Genomic DNA, 23235 nt, shown 5'->3' on the forward strand with positions numbered 1-23235 from the left:
GGACCTTATGGGTCCTTGAGGCTTTTTTGTTCCTCATGAAAAATGAAGCATGCACACCAAGTTTCAGAAGAATTGGAGCAATAAGGTGGAAATACCCAGATCACTTTGAAAATCGGACTTTTGGGCGTGGCCTGTGGCGCCCCCTATGGTCCGATGTGGCCCATATTTGGTGTGGATGTTTGATGTAGTATCAATGTGCCAAATTAGAAAATGTATGACAAGGGACTTTTTGAGATATTGGGGCGCAAGGAGAAGAAAAATAATAATAAATATAGCTGCAAGCAGCGATGCGGGAGCCAGGCCCGGGGGTGGGGCTCGATGGCGAGCGCCTGGTGGCCGGGCCTTTTCCCATGGGGCCCGGTCGGGCACAGCCCGAAGAGACAACGTGGGACCCTCTTCCAGTGGGCTCACCATCCGCAGGAGGGGTCATGGGGGTCGGGTGCAGTGTGAGACGGGCGGCGGCCGAAGGCGGGGGCCTTGGCGGTCCGATCCTCGGCTGCAAAAGTTAGCTTTAGGGACGTGGAACGTCACCTCGTTGGCGGGAAAGGAGCCTGAGCTGGTGCGCGAGGTAGAGAGTTTCCGGCTAGATATAGTCGGCCTCGCCTCGACGCACAGCGTGGGCTCCGGAACCAGTCTCCTTGAGAGGGGCTGGACTCTCTTCCACTCTGGAGTTGCCCTTGGTGAGAGGCGTCGAGCTGGGGTGGGAATACTGGTTTCCCCTCGGTTCGGCGCCTGTACATTGGGGTTCACCCCGGTGGACGAGAGGGTAGCCTCCCTCCGCCTTCGGGTGGGGGGACGGGTCCTCACTGTCGTTTGTGCTTATGCACCAAACGGCAGCTCAGAGTACCCACCCTTTTTGGAGTCTCTGGGGGGGGTGCTGGAAAGCGCTCCTCCTGGGGATTCCCTCGTCCTCCTGGGGGACTTCAATGCTCATGTGGGCAATGACAGTGAGACCTGGAGGGGCGTGATTGGGAGGAACGGCCCCCCCGATCTGAACCCGAGTGGTGTTTTGTTGTTGGACTTCTGTGCTAGACACGGTTTGTCCATAACGAACACCATGTTCAAGCATAAGGGTGTCCATATGTGCACCTGGCACCAGGACACCCGAGGTCTCAGTTCGATGATCGACTTTGTAGTCGTGTCATCGGACTTGGGGCCGCATGTCTTGGACACTCGGGTGAGGAGAGGGGCGGAGCTGTCAACTGATCACCACCTGGTGGTGAGTTGGCTTCGATGGTGGGGGAGGACGCCGGTCAGGCCTGGCAGGCCCAAACGTAATGTGAGGGTCTGCTGGGAACGTCTGGCGGAACCCTCTGTCAGAAGGAGCTTCAACTCCCACCTCCGGGAGAGCTTCGATCATGTCTCGGGGGGGGCCGGGGACATTGAGTCCGAATGGGCCATGTTCCGGGCCTCCATTGTTGAAGCGGCTGACCGGAGCTGCGGCCGCAGGGCGGTCGGTGCATGTCGCGGCGGTAACCCTCGGACCCGGTGGTGGACTCCGGAGGTGAGGGATGCCGTCAAGCTGAAGAAGGAGGCCTATCGGACTTTATTGGCTGGTAGGACTCCAGAGGCAGCTGATGTGTACCGGCAGGCCAAGCGGAACGCGGCTTTGGCGGTCGCGGAGGCAAAAACCCGGGCATGGGAGGAGTTCGGCGAGGCCATGGAGAATGACTTCCGAACGGCTTCAAAAAGGTTCTGGACCACCATCCGGCGGCTCAGGAGGGGGAAGCAGTGCTCTGTCAACACTGTATACGGTGGGGATGGTGCGCTGCTGACCTCGACGGGGGACGTCCTGGATCGGTGGAAGGAATACTTCGAAGACCTCCTTAATTCCACCAACACGCTTTCCGACGTGGAGGCAGAGTCTGGGGACATCGGGGGGGGCCCTTCTATCTCTGGGGCTGAGGTCGCCGAGGTGGTTGAAAAGCTCCGCGGTGGCAGGGCCCCTGGGGTGGATGAGGTCCGCCCGGAGTTCCTTAAGGCTCTGGATGTTGTAGGGCTGTCTTGGTTGACACGACTCTGCAACATCGCGTGGACATCGGGGACAGTGCCTCTGGACTGGCAGACCGGGGTGGTGGTTCCCCTCTTTAAAAAGGGGGACCGGAGGGTGTGCTCCAACTTTAGGGGGATCACACTCCTCAGCCTCCCTGGGAAAGTCTATTCAGGGGTCCTGGAGAGGAGGGTCCGTCGGATTGTCGAACCTCGGATTCAGGAGGAGCAATGTGGTTTTCGTCCTGGCCGTGGAACAGTGGACCAGCTTTATACCCTCCGCGGAGTCCTGGAGGGTACATGGGAGTTCGCCCAACCAGTCTACACATGTTTTGTGGATTTGGAAAAGGCGTTCGACCGTGTCCCTCGGGGGCTCATGTGGGGGGTGCTCCGAGAGTACGGGGTACCGGATTTCCTGATCGGGGCTGTCCGGTCCCTGTACGACCGGTGCCAGAGTTTGGTCCGCATTGCCGGTAGTAAGTCGAACTTGTTTCCGGTGAGGGTTGGACTCCGCCAGGGCTGCCCTATGTCACCGATTCTGTTCATTACCTATATGGACAGAATTTCTAGGCGCAGCCAGGGTGTTGAGGGGGTCCGGTTTGGTGACCTCAGGATCGGGTCGCTGCTTTTTGCGGATGATGTGGTCCTGTTGGCTTCATCGGGCCGTGACCTTCAGCTCTCACTGGAGCGGTTCGCAACCGAATGTGAAGCGGCTGGGATGCGAATCAGCACCTCCAAATCTGAGGCCATGGTAATCGACCGGAAAAGGGTGGAGTGCCATCTCCGGGTCGGGGAGGAGATCCTGAACCAAGCGGAGGAGTTCAAGTATCTCGGGGTCTTGTTCACGAGTGAGGGAAGAATGGAGCGCGAGGTCGACAGGCGGATCGGTGCGGCGTCCGCAGTGATGCGGGCTCTGCATCGGTCCGTCGTGGTGAAGAAGGAGCTGAGTCGAAAGGCGAAGCTCTCTATTTACCAGTCGATCTACGTTCCTACCCTCACCTATGGTCACGAACTATGGGTAGTGACCGAAAGAACGAGATCGCGAATACAAGCGGCCGAAATGAGCTTTCTCCGTAGGGTGTCCGGGCTCTCCCTTAGAGATAGGGTGAGAAGCTCGGTCATCCGGGAGGGGCTCAGAGTAGAACCGCTGCTCCTCCGCGTCGAGAGGAGCCAGCTGAGGTGGCTCGGGCATCTGATTAGGATGCCTCCTGGACGCCTCCCTGGTGAGGTGTTCCGGGCACGTCCCACTGGGAAGAGGCCCCGGGGAAGACCCAGGACACGCTGGAGGGACTATGTCTCTCAGCTGGCCTGGGAACGCCTTGGGGTCCCCCAGGAAGAGCTGGCGGAAGTGGCCGGGGGGAGGGAAGTCTGGGCCTCCCTGCTTAGGTCGCTGCCCCCGCGACCCGATCCCCGGACAAGCGGCAGATGACGACGACGACGATGCGGGTTCCTCCGCAAAATTTTATAAACATTCACACTCACAGGTGGTGAGAATCGGTGACCGCACTTCATCTGTACTGATCACCAACACAGGCACCCCCCAGGGCTGTGTGCTCAGCCCTCTCCTGTTCTCCTTGTTCACCCACGACTGTGCGGTTACGCACAGCTCCAACCTCCTCGTTAAGTTTGCTGACGACACAACCATCGTGGGCCTCATCTCTGACAGTGACGAGTCAGCCTACAGAGAGGAGGTTGACACCCTGACATCATGGTGTCAGGACAACAACCTCTCTCTTAACATCAGCAAGACCAAGGAGATGATTGTGGACTTTAGGAGGCGGCAGGAGGAGGAGCATGCACCCCTATTCATCAATGGATCGGAAGTGGAGAAGGTCAGCTGCTTCAAGTTCCTCGGGGTGAACATCAGCAATGACCTCACCTGGTCTGTTCACACGGACAAGGTGGTCAAAACGGCCCGTAAGCGCCTCTTCTTCCTGAGGAGACTGAAGAAGTTTGGTATGGACTCAGTCATCCTTACTAACTTTTACAGATGCACTATAGAAAGCATTCTGACTGGTTGTATCACAGTGTGGTATGGGAGCTGCACAGACCGGGACCGCAAGGCCCTACGAAGTGTGGTCCGTTCTGCTGAGTTCATCATCGGCAGGAAGCTCCCAGCCCTACAGGACACCTACCACACACGTTGCCTTAGGAAAGCCAGCAGGATTCTAAGAGACTGTTCCCACCCATCCTTCAGTCTCTTTACCCCGTTGCCTTCTGGCAGGCGTTACCGCAGCATCCGGTCGCGCACACGCAGACTGGACAACAGTTTCTACCCAAGGGTCATCAGGCTTCTCAATGGACACTGATATGGACATTTTTACTGCACACTAGTCACTTATACACTGTCACTTTCAGCTACTGGTTGCTCTTTCAGTAACATTGCACTACTGTACCTCGCCACCAGGCTCCTGTTTGGTCATTGACAAAGTCACTGATCTGTAAATTTGCACTACTGCACTGTACTCCATTTAGGTTAGATTAGTTTATAGGGTTGTAACAGGTTTTTTTTTTTTTTTTTTTTTTTTGTGTATTAGGGTTAGTATAGCGTACTATTTATTGTTATCTGTAATTTAGGAAGTTTTAGTGTTAGGGTTAGTATAGTCGTTTATTTATTGCTATCTGTATATTTAGGAAGTTCACTTATCTAAGCTCAGCATAGATGTAAATTTGTTCTGTGTACTTATATGTTATGTTATGCCAAGTGCTTGCGTTGTCTTGTCTTAAGAATTTCAGTGCCCAGTCTAACCTTGTGTTGCTCTGTGCACCTGACAAATAAAAGACTTGAACTTGAACACTGCACAAGATCAAGACTTTTGACAACAAGAGAGCAAAACGACTTCATGTTTGGCCACCATTGATTCCAGATTCTCAGTCAATGCACAACTAACTGAAATCATGTGGTCAACTGGGCAAGACAGCGTTCTTATTCAGCTTCTTACAAGAAGAGCCTGTAGCTGTTCAGCAGCCGACTCTCTAGTCCCATTAAACTATACAACATACACAATCAGGGTGACCAACAAGATTATATTAACTAACCAACAAAAACATTACAAACATCTAAATGAACAAACACAACAAGTGAAATCCCTCGCAAGGCTGTTGTAACCAAACTATTTTCCACAAGTCTTTTCATTTCAAGACATTTCAAGGTTAAATTGCATGAAATTGTGCATGGTATTTCAGAATGATGTCTGCCTGTTTAACTAAACAAGTAATCAAAATTATGACAGGCCAAAAGACTGTGCCTGGATTCGAACCTGTGGCATTATGCTTTGCAGTACAACGCTTCAACCTACCCGCAAGGCTGAGAAATTTAGATCAGTTTCTGTCCCCCCGAAAAAAAGATGTATATCCTGTAGCATGGCTTGTTCGATTCGGCCAAAGCTTAAACAGCTGTAATTCAATGATTTTTTTGACATATCAAGGTGAAATTGCGCATGGTACTTCAGAATGATGTCATCCTGTTTAACTAAACATGTATTCAAATTTAAGACAGATTCAGTGTTGCTGGATTTGAACCTACGACCTTGTACTTTGCAGGTCACCGTTCCAGCTCGTTGAGCTATTCTCAGTGTTGAGTATTGGCATGTTCAGTTACTGAACAAAAAAAAGCTGTTTCTCCAATGGCAAGCATTGTCAGATTTGGTCCAAGTTCAAACAGCTGTAATTCAGTCATATTTTGACATATCAAGGTGAAATTGTTTATGGTACTTCATGGGCGTGTCACCTTAAAGCCTATTAGGTTTGAAAACCCATCATTCAAAATGAACTTTGATTTAGTGACACAAACATATTGAGGCAATGTGGAAATTTACATAAATACACCTCTCAGCTATTTAGTATTTTATTCAATTGCTATAAGTAACGCTTTTAAATACGTCAATGATACATATCTGTACAAAATCTCAAGTTAATTAGACCTTTGGTTCAAGAGAAGAAGAATTTTGAAGGTTTTCCCAAATTATCACTGTACAGGAAAATCGATCAGGCGGACCTTATGGCTCCTTGAGGCTTTTTTGTTTGCCATGAGAAATAAGGCATGCACACCAAGTTTCAGAAGAATTTGAGCAATGCGGTGGAAATGCTATCACTTAGAAAATCGGACATTTGGGCGTCGCCTGTGGCGCCCCCTGTCATCTGATGTGGGCCAGTCTGTGTTTGGGCCGTAGTTGTGGCATGTTGTATCAATATGCCAAATTTCAAAACTTTTTACCAATGTGTTCATGAGATAAATTACTATAATAATAATAATAATAATACCAACAAACACAATAGGATCCTCCTGACGGAGGAACCCTAATAATAAGAATACCAACAATAACAATAGGTTCCCTCCTACCGGAGGAACCTAATGATAAGATTACCAACAATAACAATAGGTTCTCTCCTACCGGAGGAACCTAATAAGAATACCTACAATAACAATAGGTTCCCTCCTACCTGACGGAGGAACCCTAATAATACCAACAATTACAATAGGGTCCTCTTGGGGGGTGTTCCATCAACGTTGATTAAGGAAAAGCGAGACTTATTTCGGCAAGTCTCACTTACTTTAGCGAAAGTTCCGTTCCATGAAGGTGGATTATTTTAGTTCTAGCTACGTAACCAAGGTTCGGAACTAGCCTAATCCGTGTCAGGCTAGAAGTCAAGCTAAACTTAAATGTGTTGCAAATAATTTCAAACAGGTGGAAACAGAATCTTAAAAGACAGTTCCGTCAAGTAAATTCCTGCGCGAAAAGCACTTTAATCTGTGTTCGGGAACGTAAATTCAGACTTTTTGAAGTGTAGACATGAATGATTCACGTGTTTAGGCCTACTTCATCTCCAAAAAATATATTAAGTTAAATTAACAACTTAAGAAACAATGTCACTTTAGCTGTTTTCAAAAGCCATTGGTTAATTGACATAAAATAAGGCCTTAGAAACTAAGCAGAGCCTCAAGACAAGTTACAATCAATTATGGCGTATCCGTTCTTTGACAAGCCTGTGGTGGATGAAGGTGCTCAGATTATACAAAGAGCGTTTATCCCACCAGCCCCAAGGGTCTTCAGAGACAGAAGTAATGCTTCCCTTACCAGTATCTGTGGAAGAAGTATAGGTTCAGCAGGCCCAGCATAGTTCATCTAGATAGATTTAATTGTCATTCTTAAAAAAAACAAAAAAACATAAATGATATATATTGTAACGAGCTGAGTTATTGTGTTTCTGTTATTGTCAGTCAATCAGTTAGACGAATGTTTACATGTGTTTGTGTTATGCACTAATGTTATCAGCAAGGTTGATGTGGGTCTGCTGTTGAGACCTATTGGGGGGGATTGTCTCGCGAGAGGGGGGGACAGCGGGGAGTTGGAGAGAGCGAGGTTCGGTTGGTGGTTGGTGAAACAACTAGAAAAATACACGGTGTGGTCACGGCCAACAGTGATCAGAATTAATCTGTTTTGCCAAAATAAATGCAAGAAAGTCGCAAACCATTCCTCGCCTCCTTAATCTAACACTGCAGCATTGAGGCGAACATTACAATATATATATAAAATAACACTTTAGCAACTCTTAAGGATGGCAATGTACACATAAGAGCAGCCTACCATCCTTTGTAGAAAGTAATAGAAAGGAGAGTAGACTATAATAGTAGAAGCGAGGGTAGTAGACTGCAGTTTATGTAGGTATGCCTAGACTATGTAGTCTGCTGGAATCACACACAAGGAAGCAAATTACCCACTGTAGCCAAGCCTTGACACTGCCTGCATCTGTCTGCATCTGTCTATGTCTTTGCATGTGGGACGTTCTTGAACTATGCCATGAAATATGAAGGGTATACTTTGCTCCAAGCAGTACCTGAATATTATCATCAGTTTTTCAGGTAATCTTGAAACACAAAGAATCCAGGAGACTCTTTATTCAATTGTATAAAGTATTTTCATTGTTTAAAGTAGCCTATATGTTGACAAGCCTCTATTTTACTTCTCCTCTGGCTTCCCCAATATTATAGGTGCAATATACTGTCCCCATGGGTGTATCCAGGCCCAGTGGAAGACTCAAGGGGTGACTGCCTGGTGCCCCCATGGTTGAAAGTGTTTCTAAAATGCCTTTGAGTGGCAAAAATTAAACCAAGCGCCCTACTGTCTGCCATTCACATTGTGAAATATGCTTGAGTGCCCAGGATGCCCCACGCAATAAATGACAGTGTGCCCTCTATAAGTGTAAAAACATGTCTTAATGAGTTCCTTTATAGTATAGAAAATGTGATGCAGTACCCTATAAGGTGCCCTTATAATGGCCTAAATTGGACTGTTCCCATGCCCTTACTTCCAATGGAAAAGGGTGCTGTTATGAAGTGCCCTTTATGCTGCCCCTACATGACAGTGTCCCAAATGTTGCCCTTTCCCAAGAAGACAATTAGATGCTGTGCCCAACAGTCTCCCCTAATGTTCCCAGTAGGGCATGCTTTCCCAAAGTGAGTCTGTCACTGTCCAAGCCCCCTCTGGATCTGTGGAGGCAGAGTTTGTTAATTGGAAATACTCATGATATAATAATGATAGTCATGCTGAGCAATTTTAAATGACTGTTCTTCCAAACAAAGTGTGCAGTTTGGGTCACCTTCTGATCTAAAAAGTCAGTGCTGGATCTGTGCAATACTAGTCATTTCAGTGAATCCCTATTTTAGTCATGGTTATCTTTCCCTTTTATCTTAAATCTCAGCATTTAGCCTATCAGTTGCGTGTGGCAAAGTTATTTTGAAGTAATTTAAAACATTATTAGCCCACATCAAGTGCAATTAACCATGGCTTTCTTCAGTGTTTTAATTTTTACCCTACAATTTTCAATTGCTGCCACGTTCTCTTTTGGGCTAATATTATTCTCAATCTCCTGTTGAGAATAATATAGCCTACTGTCAGAACGGTTTCAGACAGCTCATCAAATTACGCAAATTATCAGTAGGCCTAAATGCATATATATATATGTTAAGTCGATTTGGTAGGTCTTCAATTTACGCATGTTAACGGTCGTTATGGTTTGACAAGTTGTCTCCCTTGCCATGTTAATTGCGGCAACATTGCCCTTTTTGGGGACAACTCCCCCAAAACTAAAAAAATCGGTTTACGCTGCTGAAACATTTTGCTGCTTTACGCTTTGCTTTTTGCGCCATAACTCCTCTTTTCGACTATCGCCTGATCTGGGCTGCAGAGTCTAAGCTTATTGAGGTCTAGCTTGTATTAGCGTTGCCTGTTAGTGGAACGGAACGTTAGTGGAACGGCTTACGGCTTAAGTCTAAGTTGACGTTTACCCAAGTGAGACTTATTCGTGTTAGCGGGACTTGCGTTAGCGACGTTGTTGGAACACCCCCCTGACGGAGGAATCCTAATAATAATAATACCAACAATTACAATAGGTTCCCTCCTACTGGAGGAACCTTAATGATTGGCTGGTACAAACACACAGGAAGAGAGTATAGACCTCCACCAAGTTGTCATTTAAACATGTCTTCTTTTAAAAACAGGGCTAATTGATTTAGTAAATTAGCCATTTGTGCACTGAACATTGGTAGTCAGCATGCAATTGAAACAATCATCAACGCATCTTAAGTTTATAGAACAGCGAGATTAAACTTGTATTTCATCACCAAATTATTCTGCGCCATTACAGATTGTTCTTGCGTACCCCCTGAACACAGTTTGTGTACCACAAGGGGTAAAAAAAACCCAGATGATCTTTAGCAAGCTACCTAACTATGAGGAAAGAATCAAAGGAACATTCTGGTATGATGTGTTTAAGAGAACCAGTGAAATTGTATGAGGAGGATAGGAACAATGAGTTGGAAGAATGTTTTTGCTCAAATGTAATCAGAAACAGAACGTAAGATGCAAAAAGGCTTTTGAATATGTGGAGAGCAGATATGGGAGAACACAGTGTGCTTGTTTAGCAGATGCAAAGATGGACTAAGATGCATATCACATGTTGCCAGAAATTTCTACTACTATGTAACTCCTCCCTTCCTCCAACCAATCGTTGGTGCAGCTCTGCGGTCTGCTTACGCCTGGAACACACTGGCTGCGAAGCGCCGCGATTAGCTGCGAAGGGCCTGGAAGCACAGCCTTTTCAAGCATTCATATTTCAAATATTCACAACAAACCCACTTTTCATCTTACATTCAACAATTTCTCAGATTTGTGTACTAAACATTGTCAAGAGTCCGGGCTGGAAACGTCATCACTTTGAAAAATGGACAAATTGGGGCATGGCCTGTAGAGCCACGTAGAGTCGAGACTCGTGTTGCACAGTATACTGGTTCTGGTACCGTGGTACTGGCTTTTTAGAAATGCTATGATACTGGCATTTGAACAGGCAGTTGAACCTCAGCGTTAAAAGCTGTAGGCTAGTGTCTTCAAGAAATGCGGACCTGCGTGTGATGCAGGGGCGGATCCACCCCAGTTGGCAGCTTTGAAAACAAAGAAAGTTGTGGATCATCGGACATTTGCGAGAGCGAATTTCTAATATCTGACTGTAAGTTAATGCAACACGAGACAACTCCATCCACCCTCCCCATACCGTAAACCGAAGTTGCTTTCATTTAAACACAAGGAAGGCACAAACTGACCATAGAAGGCTCCAACTCAAAGAAGCAATCGTCGGCATGGACAGCAGACCACACCGGAGGAATGAGGTGTTTAGCAATTATCTATAAATGACTAAGAATAATTAGAAAAGTGCAGGGCTAACGAAGTTGCAACGTTAGTTTTCCTGTTGAATTGAGGTTAATAACATTAACTCATGAATGCTTTGGGAAAGCAACAACAAAGACGACCGTGGTAAAGTGAGTTTGAAGTTTGGTATTCAACAGATATTCGGACGCCCAATATTGTGTTATTTTAACAGGTGTTTAGCACCGCTATGACCTGCCGCTTAGCCAATGCTTTTGGCTGCCTAAATAACGTTTATGTTTAGTTACCATTGTGTTATTTTAACCGGTGTTTAGCACCGCTATGACCTGCCGCTTAGCCAATGCTTTTGGCTGCCTAAATAATGTGTATGTTTAGTTACCATAAAAAAAAAAAAAACATGACTAGGAGTATGGAGTCAAATTAGGGTCAATAATAATTTGCAGGAGCTGAAAACGATTAGCAGGAGCAGAAAACGATTAGCAGGAGCAGCAAACGATTTGCAGGAGCAGAAAACGATTAGCAGGAGAAGAAATAGTTTTGCATTCGTAAAAAAATGTTGTATTATGCGAATTATTTTTGACAAACACTTTTTTACGGATGCAAATCTTTTTCTGCTCCTGCTAATCGTTTTCTGGTCCTGCAAATCTTGTTCTGCTCCTGCAAATCTTGTTCTGGTCCTGCTAATCTTTTTCTGCTCCTGCAAATCTTGTTCTGCAAATCTTTAGCCTGGCTGCCAGCCCAACTTCTCCCCGCCCACAAAAAATTTTGGTCGGGAAGTTGGGTCTGGAGGGTCTCGTATTGGGGAACAACTACAGAAAACCAGAATCTGGGCGTACCAATGAAATTGCCAGGGCGGGCTTTATACGATGATGGACAGATGATCAACAGTAACGTAATCAACAACATCACGAAAGAGCGCTTGGGTTGAATACGTTTTCAACAAACAACATATTACGTTGCTCTGATTGGTTGTAGGTCTATCCAATTAAGCGAAGAGGCATTTGTTTTAGGAGTTCGGTTGAAACACGCCCCGTAGTCTACAGCCCAACGGAGAGTTTTCAGACTCATATTCTGACTAGAATTATGAGTATGACAACGTCAGGCTAGCAAATCTTGTTCTGCTCCTGCAAATCTTTTGCCGTGTCAAAATCGGGTCAAAAAGGTGTCTTATCAGCACGTTGCTTGTTGAGTAGCCAATCAGAATGCTGATCACTGACCATCCAATAATGGGGCGCCAAGTTCTCTGGAGTCATTCAACATGGAGGAGCCTGAGGCGAATGCATCAGTGACACAGGTGGGTTAATTACAGGTTAATTTTATCACGGAACATGCAAACAAAGTTTTATCCATCAAGCTTTTGAATGAACATTGATATGGACATTGATACACTGTCAACACTTCTCACTAGTCACTTTCAGTCACTTGTTGCTCTTTCAGCTACTGGTTGCATCAGCAATATTGCACAAATTGTAGGTAACACTTGTCTTTGGTTAGCTTAGGTTGTATATTAGATGTCTAGTATACTGTTTTGTATATTGGGGGGTTTATTTTATATCTTGGCTTGTCATAAGTGTAATCTATGTTCTGAGTATTTATGTCATGTTATGCCAGGTTGCTTTGTGTCCTAAGAATTTCAGTGCCCAGTCTGACTCTGTGTTCTGTGCATCTGACAATAAAAGACTTGAACTTGAACAACAGTAGACAAAAACATTTGGTCAATCACTGAAATAACATCACTATACTATATACTACACGATACTAATCCTTTTAAGATGGTGCTATATTAATCACTAGTCTCATTTTAAACATTGCAGTCTATGCCGTACCTTTAAAGCCACGTTGGTTGATAGGATAGCTCTTGCTATTTAGCTAACTTGCCATAGCCATGACGCGTTGCTAGGACAACGGAGGCATATTAAGTGATTTAAAGACGCAGCCCTACTCCGGCTCTAGTCTGTGGTAAATGTACCTTGTTCTTAGATAAATGGCGAGTATCACTAGAATCATTACCGAACTGGCATAAGCACCAGCCCAGAACCAGCACCTTGGAATTTTTGGTTTAAAAGGAGTGTGTGTTCGTTCATGTTGGGCTTGTTGGGATATGTTATGTACTTTATTTAAATATTTTATTTCTGCCATTATTTGAAGCACATTTCTTTGTGTGGGGAATGCCATAAATACAATAGATACCGTTTGGGTAATTGTGATCAATAAAATGAAAGGTGTAAGTCAAAGGATCATAGGGAATATAACTGTCTTCATTATTACATGTTAAATAATTAGGATGTATTTGTTTTTCTCCTCTCTCTTAGTAAAAGGCAAAGCCACATGAATGAATTCCTGCAAAAGAAGGATTGCTCACCACAATTTGCAGCAGCTCTTACTGATAGTGTCCTTAACATGATCATCAAAGACATGAGACCCCTGTCAATGGTAGAAGATGAGGGTTTCCGTGCTAAGGTTAAAACATTCCAACCAGGCTACGTTCTCCTTAAGAGAACATGCTTCACCAACATGATGGAGAAGAAATATGAGGACGAATTCCAGAAGGTCAAACTTGCCCTCTCCTCTTCCGGTTCCATGGTCAGTTTAACTACAGATGCATGGACAAGTATTGCCACAGAAGCATACTTGGGCATAACCTGCCATTTTATTAACAATGACTGGGAGCTTGTAAGTTAAGCAATAAGCCCCAAGACGCCGTGGTTTACGCTGATTTTAGAACAGGTAAGGGGAGTTGTTAGGCACGACGCAAAGCTTTTCTAAAACTGTTACTACAAATATTTGATATGGTTTCATCAATAAAAACAATTAGAAACAATAGTTTAATAATAAACCGTCATTCTTCCGCTACTACAAAGTATAGTTCCTACATAAATCGTTGCCACGCAACAGCCAGATGGACACCTTTGTCGTCTTTTTCAATTTGAAGTATTCGATGCGCAGTAATATGGAATGTTAAAGAATGTTATGAGGACAACCTGTGAGGTTATGCTGGATTTTACAACAGCATGGAATGCGATTTAGCCAATCACAATCAAGGATGGGAACAACCAGTTTTAGAACTATAGTTTGACTACTATGCCACTTGAAGAGAAACACACTGCATTGAATATTGCATCCTGGATTGAAACAGCAATTGAGAAGTTTGGAATTCCTAGAATTAGAAGTAGAATCAAGGTTGTGGTGCATGACAATGCTGCTAATGTAGTAGCAGCCCTCAAGTTGATGGAAGAGAGGCATGGGATATCTTCAATCCGCTGTACTGGCCACACATTACAACTAGTGGTAAATCAAGCACTGAAGAATCCACAAATCAATTGGAGCTGCAAGGTGCTTGGTGGAACATTTTAAAAAGAGTGAAATGGCCAGCTCAAAGCTGAAAACAAAACAAAAACAAATGGGCAAACCTGAACGAAAACTGATTCAAGATGTTAGTGTGAGATGGAACAGCTCTTACTACATGATCAGCCACCTGCTAGAGCAGAGGTGGCCTGTTACAGCAACTCTGTCAGACCCAGAAGTAACAAAAAGAGCCAAGCATTTCCTTGACCTCAAAGCTGAACAGTGGAGCCTGCTGGAGGAGCTAGAACAAGCTCTCAAGCCATTTGAGTGTGCTACTGTTTATCTCTCCTCACTACCTGCACTCACTAAAGGACTGATGAAGTCCACACAAAATGCAGCCTTTGACAACATGTGCAGGGATTTCAGGCTGCTGCAGCAAATGAAATCACAAAAAGGTGGGAGGTTGAGATGGCCTTCAAAGATGCTGCTACAAACACCAGTTTTTTTTATTATGCAGACCTAACTTTTTTATTTTGATGCAGGAAACTTGTGGCACTGCTGACTAAATAATAATAAAAAAAAAACGTTTAAATTTATTTTTTATCCTGTTGGAGTTAGTAGTTTAAACCTACAGTTTTGCACTTTGATATGTAAGTCTTTGTTTGTTTGTCTATGACATATACAGTTTGTTGTTTTCAAAATAAAATGAACTGAAATTGTTTTGTTTTGTTTTTGAAAATTAATCGTTTAGATTAATCGACTAATTGATAAAATAGTCTACAGATTAATCAATAGAAAAATTGTCGTTAGTGGCAGCCCTACTTTTGATGTACTTTTAAGTATGCTTTGAAATTAGTATACTGTACGTAACTGTGCGGTTGGGTTGTTCTATTTTTAAATGTCATTGTTGATGTAATTTTAATTAGTATAGTGCGTTCCAAATGTGTCCTTCAATTTTAAACTGCAGCGTTTATTACACAATGATCATTTGTAGTTTGCCCTCGTTTATTCAAGGGCAACGTTTAATTAGTAAGAGCGCTTCAGTGCATTGTAGCTGCAGTGCGGCCATAGACAAACGACAAGGAGGTCAAACAAACGCATCGAGGCCGTATAGAATTATCAACTTAAAAATGTGCCTGCTATATTTGGTCAAACATTTAATTAACTCACCCCTAACAGGGCTCTAGAGTGCGACCAATTTTTGAACGGGTGCTACAAAAAAAAATCCTAGGTCGCACCGGTGCACCTAACCTCCTCGCATCCGCTGCCTTAAGGAACGAAGCGTTTGTTTCTTCTTTGACGGAACTCACACTCATGGTTGGATCATATCGTGGCCTAAACTAATCAGAGACAGAGATGGGGCGGGTCTTTGCCTCTGATTGGCTGTGTTCCAGATATTCCTGTAGGCCTACACTGCTCCGTGCTGCATGACTGAAATTACGACCTGAGCACCAGAGAATCAGTTATAGCAGACCTGAACATTGTACGGCCCGCGGGCCACAACCGGCCCACAGGCTGTCCCAATCCAGCCCGCGTGAGGTAAATCAAAAATTAAAAATAAATAAATGTGTTGAGAGCTAGTAAATAGTCCTGAAAGACTAGTGATCAGGCCATTTACATATGTGCGCTTGCGCAACCTCACCGACTGGAGAGTTAGCTGTTGGTTAGCCCTCGAAAATGAAAAACAAAAGGTTGATACAGAATGTTAAGTTTTTAACAAAACATGGACTTCCAAGTATCTGTTTACTGAGGTCAAAGTCAAAGCTGTGTCCTTAGTTCCGTTAGGTCGCTGTGTTGAAGGATAAGGGACTATAGAAAATATAGAAAATACTATAGACTAAAGAAAAAAACTATCGCGAACATAGTAATAACTTGACTGATTCAGTGGGCGCGGGGCTGATGGTTTGCTACTTAAATTGCAGACCCGGATCATCACCTGTCAGCTGTCATTCGCATATCCTCAGACATTCAGCCAGATTTCGATGCACTTGTTCAAACCCACTGGATTCCTCTCACAGAACAAAATGAACTGAAAAAAAGTATTGTTTTTTGTATAAAGTTGATCAATTGCATATCTTTAACATACTGCAAAACAACTTTTCAGTGTTTGTGAAGATTAACTATTTACAAATAAAGTGAAACACTGATGTAATGATTATTTTAGTTTTTACTGTTACTTCGATAGTCTTTTCCTAGCTGACCAACATGTCAAATATTTATATAACTATTTACAGAATATCCTTATTCTTCTGATAACCAGTAGCAGCTAATCAAAATATATACTTCACTGCTTTTTACAATGGGGGAAAATGAATAGTGAGCAGAATTAAGTTCAAGTTATTGTTGATGCGGCCCTCCAACACATTTCAAGTTTCTCATGTGGCACCTTGTCAAAATTAATTGTCCACCCCTAGTTACGGAGCTGGGCCATGGAGCTAACCCATGGAGCTAGGATTTTGATGCTAGGGAAGAGTGTGGCAAGCTGGTTTAGCCAAGGCCAAAGGGCAAGAAAGCCAAATTACAGGTGTTGGCGATCTGAAGGGCATGCTACAGCAAGGGGGGGACCCGCTATAAGACTTTGAGCCATGAAATGTTAGGTCAGTAGCACTTTCTATTTTTAAATGTTTTATTTTGCTTGCAATGTTTTAGTTTGCCAGCTCAGTGAAGCACTTAAAAGATTTTTATTTTATTGTGCTTCAAATAAACCAATATTTACCTACACCTTATTTGTTTATGTTTAATATCATTTACATAATATATATGAATGTATATGGAGCGTGATAAAAAGGTGACCTTGAAATTGTGGCAACGCAAGGAAAAATTTGGGTGCACCTACATTTTTGAGACTGCTTATCAATCCGAGTGTTAATCAGGCGCGGAGCCAGACGTTGTAAACATTCGGGGCTTAAGCCAAACCAACAACTTTTTGGGGGTTTGATTTGCCAGAAAGGAATTGCACACTTAATGTGAGCATGCAGAAATGTTTTGGTACATTGGTACGAAACGCTGCGTGCCTCCATGGTCCTCTTCCACATATTAAAATAGTGCTGCTGCCAATAAATAATGCACCTAATAATATGGTTCCTGCAGTTCCATGGCGGGCCGGACCAAATGATGCGGCCCGCGGGCCGGACCTTCCCCACCCCTTAATGTAATTGTCACAATTACATTATAATAATGTATACTTTGTTTTCAACAACTGTCTTAATTTTGAATGATATAATTGCATTCAGTATTATTAAGTAACTTTATTTGGTAAGAGTAAAGTGCCTTTGTTTTGAAGGCCTGACGACATACCGCGCTGCATCTGAGCTGCTCTAAACTTTCCCAAACTTTGTTATTTATTTTTCTTGTTAATCGCTATATATTATATATTACTTCATTTATTCATTTATTTTGTCGTTACCGATTTAATCTATACATCTACTGTCTCATTTATAGGTTTACTCGGCACGGCTTTTTTTCTTTGGAGCTTGACGCTACTGTTCCTGTTGAACTAGCCAATTCAACGCTCTTGACGAATTATCTTGGCTGGCTTAAACTATTAACGTAGTCCGATTGGACTACTGCAATGTGTTGTTCTCTGGCCTCCCAATTACCTACCTAACAATTTTATGCGGGTGCAAAATGCTGCTGCTAGACTATTGACTAAAACAAGAAAGTTTGATCATATAACATCTACTCTTATCTCTTTACACTGGCTCCCTATCCAAGCCAGATCTGATTTCAAAGTTTTACTACTAACTTACAAATCTCTGCATGGATTGGCACCACTGTACCTCTCCGGTCTCCTTGCACCCTATTGCTCCGCTAGGACTCTAAGATCTCAAGATGCCGGCTATCCGGTAATACCCAAAGTTTAAAAAAAAACAGCTAGAGGTAGGGCGTTCTCATATAGAGCACCTCTTCTCTGGAACAAATTACCCATCTCAATTAAGGAGGCTGATACAGTTTCGACATTTAAAACTAGATTAAAAATGTTCTTGTTTAGTCAATTCTATGACTGTTAAAAGGAAGTATGTGTGTACTTTCTATGTAAACCTGGGGTGTGTGCTTGCCTATGTGTGTATCACATGTCACTTTTAAATTGTAATTATAGCTTATGTTCACATTGCCCATCTAGATGTTACAAATAAAGTAAACCGGTTACTGTATCTTGTTACTAATATAGTTTTTATTACTAGTTGGAGACAACGGGGGACTGGTTGTTTTCATCCTTATTCGTATAAGTATAATCTATTTTAGAGTTCTTTCCCCTGGAACAGATTTCATGTTCCAACCGAGGGGGGCTGTCGCTGTTTTGGTGTGTGGGGCTGCATCAAATACCCTTTTTAGCTCTGTTAAATTGCTGCACTAGTCCACACTTGACCGGTGGGGATCTCATTCTATTATGACTGTAACTGTTAGCTGCTCCTGGCATTCTCTAATCCCTGCTCTCCTCTCTCTGTCCCCCCCCACACATTCCCTGTGGTGTGGGGGGTTTGAGCTGTCAGGACCTGCTTGGTCGTCGGTCTGCCAACGTTGGACCAGGTCGTCACCCGGAATTCAGTCTCCATGACGGCCAACAGCGAGTTTCCCGGTCCCATCTAACGTCTATAAAGGCGAACAATGGGTTTTGGTGTTTCAAAACCCATTGACACTGTATGACTACGTTTAGCTTGTGTTCTGCTCCTCTCTCCTACCAACCGCCTCTGGAGGAGGGGATCCCTCTCTGAATTGCTCCTCCCAAGGTTTCTTCTCCCAATTTTTTCTCCCGTTGAGTTTTTCCTTGTCTTCCTTGAGGGTTTAGGTTGGTTGAGGGGCAGTTCTATGGGCGCATGTGAAGCCCTCTGTGACATGCTTGCGTGTAAAAAGGGCTATACAAATACATTTGATTTGATTTTGGGACGCTCGTGAGTGAGTGGACAATTAAGCATGCAGCCAATTACGTATGTTGTTTTGTGTCTGTATTTTACTTTGGTGAACGTTATTTACATGCTGCACATGTCATTGTATGTTCATATCAAGCAAATGTGGTCTTTATTTTCTCGTTACAGTCACTGCGTTTACATGATGGTATGAATTCGAATTTAGCTTTATTCGGATAATGCAAATTTTTGGGGCAACTGCTATTATCCGAATATATATGGCAGTGAATAAACCGAATCACTGGCCGAAAGCATGTCATATCCCAGTACGATATGTGGCTCTGTTTTCATTACAACTAGTGGTGATACAGCCCTTTCCGCTTGACCTCTTCACCACTACCAATAACAACAACAACATCAACATTTCGAGAAAGACGGCGAACGGAGAGCAACTAGAAGCTACGTCCCTCTACTTTTCGTGCATCATGACAATTGGAGTACTACGAATGCAAACGGCGCTATTGGTTCGCGTTGTTTGTTTGTACCTGCCGGGCCGGCTCCCGGCAGCGACAACTTATCGTCTCTTTCAACTTCCAGGTCACGACCTGGGAGAGAGGGTGGCGGGATCTCAAGCATGCGCAAAGATACAGAGTCCAGTTCATAGTCCAATTCACCGTTTACAAGCATGCGATGTCCGAATTATCAACCCGACTTGGATCGAGTTATCTTGGGGTTTTAATCCGATCGTAGTCGGACCGCAATTATTCGAACAAAGGTGTTTACAAGAAATGGATAATTCTATTTCAGTCCAAATAAGCCAGTAATTCGAATCCATGTAAACGCAGTGAATGTGAGTTTCAGGTAAATTTGGATAAGAAGCTTCAATTAAACCTGTAGCAAGAAAGCCAGTTGTGTGTGCTAGTGCTTGATGGGAATAGGCTACACTTGTGATTTACTTGTATAATAAATACAGTGTTTAAATTTAACCAATTAAATAACCCTTTTTTTGTGAGGCGTTTAATTGAGGGCGCCGTTTATTACACAATGTTCTTTTTTGGTGCAGCGTTTTTCCAGGGCGGCATTTATTTAAGGGCGGCGTTCAATCAAAGAAATACGATAGTTTTCTAACAGGCAAAAGCAGTGGTGCCTCAGATATGTTTTATAGGAGTGGCAAAAAAGAGAAGCACAATGGTACAACTCTTTTCCACTACCATTATCTCCAATTAACTCTCCTGAGTGTCATCTGTATTGTACATAACTGCTAATCTAAAATGGGCCTACATTATGTTTCAAAGTAATTGTGTATTAGTGCAGAATAGTGGAACAGGGAAAATTGTGCTGGTGTGGAAAGTCCCCAAAAACTGTGCTGAATGGGCAACAAATATTGGATTACAGATTAGTTTGTATCAAGGCCCAATTGCAGAAGAGGCCAAATTATATTTACAATTGTAGTAGGCCATTGATATGTTTTAAAAGTTCAGGGATGTAATTTGTTGGATAAAAAGCCCCCACACCCCACTCCAGAGACAGTTGGTGACAGAGAGGCGCAGACATTAAGTTAAACATAGTTATGCCTTAAGAGTAGAGTAAAAAATAGAGACAAAATGTGTCTATGGATGTTGAAACTCAGTGCTCTGAGTTTGTGCATGTCAGTTTAGACAAACGTAGCCTTTTAAACCTCTAGGTTTAATTCTCTTTTATACATTTAAAGTTGGATTAGTGAGATGCATGACCCCCAGAGACAAGCTTTCATGTTTGCATCGCTAGCATCTCATCATATTACGCAGTCGGAAGACAGCTAGATAAATATTGTAGTGTCAGCGCCCTTGGGTACCCAGCATGCAGTGCACACTTAAAAACGCAAACAGGTGTGGGAAATAGTCTCGTTACAACAGCTGTGCAAAGGGATTTCAGTTGTTGCGTTTGTTCACTTAAATGTGTGACATTTAAGTGGGCCTCATTCACCAAATATTCTTACGAACAAATTTTTACCTGCAATGCTTTGGGGCTATCTTGTTGTTATTATCAGTGACCTATGCACTTTGTAAAGCTCTCTCTTGGAAGTCGCTTTGGATAAAAGTGTCTGCTAAATGAATACATGTAAATGTAAATGTGCAAGTCGCGAAGCAGCGAAGCCACTTAATTGTTTCTACCTTTTCTTCTTATTAATAATCTTCTCCCATTGGAGTCTATGGCGCCCCTAGAACCGTATGGTAAAAAGTTGTGAAATGTGGCACACTCATTAAGCACAATCCCCTCTTTATATTCACCAAGTTTCATATTCCCATTCGAGCACTCTAGCGCCATCACTGGTCAAATTTAGACGTGTTTACACACGTAACTTTTGAACCGTATGACCGATTTTCAAAAATGAGTTACCATTGGATTCCCTGGATCAAGACGAATGCAATACACCCTATTGCGTCAATTTCCGGTTGTATAGATTTTCTGCCATTTTGAATTTTGTGAAAAATTGCTTCTCCTCCAATTTTGGTCCAATCGTCCCCAGATTTGGCACACATCATCTTCAGAGCAACCCTCACAGAAGTTATCAAATATATTTGATTTTCAAAATCGTTTGTCCGGTACAGCCAATCAAAATCGGCAACAAAGCAACCAAACGGGAAGTTGGATCATATCTCAGCTAATCTTAGAGATATCAACACCAAACTTGCTACGATGACTCAGAACCCTCTTCTGAGGCTGTCCAATTAATTTGGTGTCATGTGATCACTGGGCGTGGCCGCAGGAAGCAAAAATGTGTTTTGGCCAATAACTGTTGATTTGTTTGCCTTTATTAAGTCATTCCTTTGTCTCCTGGTGTCTTGGGACGTCCCGTTTGTGACCCATCATCATTTGTGATAATAGCCGAAATGATGCGGCCGCCATTTTGAATTCATTGAAACACATTTTCTCTCTACTCCTCTTACACATATTGTCCAATGTTCACCAAATTTGGCAGAGATTATCTTCAGACCAAGCCTCACAAAGGCCATCACATGACTATTTGATTTTCAGAACGGTTTGCCCGGTACAGCCATTTGATGGCACTTCAAAATGTGCCATCAAGCCAGCAAACAAGAAGTTGGGTCGTATCTCAGCAAATCTTTGATGGATTTACACCAAACTTGCTGCATGCACTCGGAACTCTGTTCTAAGGGTTTCTCAAGTGTTTTATGGGTCATTTGACTGCTTGGCCACCTCTTTGCTGCTTGCAGCTATATTTAGTATTGTTTCTGTATTGAGTACTGCGATTACTTGAACCACATATGCGATTAATACTTGGTATCAGTATCAAAGTCCACATTTTGGTATTGTGACAACACTAGTCGAGAGTAGTCTCATGTGGGCAACGTCTGGTGTGGTAGTTACTGGTGCACTCTAGTTTCAATGTGCCAAATTTCACAATTTTCACATTACTGTTCTAGGGGCTGCCATAAACTCCCATGGAAGCAGCATAATAATAATATAACCTACGATTACAATAGGCTCCTCCTACTGGAGGAATCCTAATAACCATCTCACTGGCTCACTGGACTAATGCATGCACCATGTAGGCTGAGGCCTCATGGCAGCCTAGGTTCAATCTGGCCCAGGCCCCTTTCCAAGTGTCATCCCCTCTGTTCACACATTTACCGTCTTTCCTGTCTTTAAACATAGACTATATCTCAATTATATCAGTTTTTTTTGTCTTGCTCAAAGATAGGCTACAATGCTTTTGATAACCATTTATGAAATGAGATCCATCCAAGAACAATTAATATCTCCTAGACCAGCGGTCCACAACCTTTTTTGTGCCACGGACCGGTTTCATGTAAAACATTTTCACGGACCGGCAGGGGCGGACTGGGAGGAAAGATAGGCCCTGGACTTTGATCCAAACTGGCCCACCAGAACCGGCCTCCGTATAGGCCTACGCCACCACAGCTGCCCTGCTAATGCATGCACATTTATGGGTTTGATGTGATCCTAGTTAGCGACTTTCACATCTAATGCGAGATTTTCTTTTTGCTGATTTGAGCGAAAAATAGTTTTTGGAGCTTTATGTCAAATAAACATAAACGTTTTTCAATTGGTAAAACCTTGTCTAGTGAATGTGATGTTGTCTCTTAATTTTTCAGCCCCATCTTTACGTTTCTTAGCCTGGTTTTCCATCGTTATATTACTAGCTAGCTTTCGATCTGTCTGTCCCACTTTTATGTGTAAACGAGACTAAGCTACGACAGTGACACCCGAAGTGCGTTCCTTATATCCAGTTTATTCTGTGATTTTGTTTGATTGTTGTCACGGCAGAAAATCCTGTTTCCAAAGGATGTTGCGATCTCAGGATATTTAGCCTTCATCCAAAACACCAGCACAGGCTTTATTGAGTGGTAACTATCACCTGTCATGTGTCAAGCGGAAGAGTAAACAAACGTCTTAGCTGAGCTTTTTTGCTCAGGGGAAATGGC

This window comes from Hypomesus transpacificus, chromosome 23 (assembly GCF_021917145.1).
Source record: "Hypomesus transpacificus isolate Combined female chromosome 23, fHypTra1, whole genome shotgun sequence".
Classification (NCBI taxonomy): Eukaryota; Metazoa; Chordata; class Actinopteri; order Osmeriformes; family Osmeridae; genus Hypomesus; species Hypomesus transpacificus.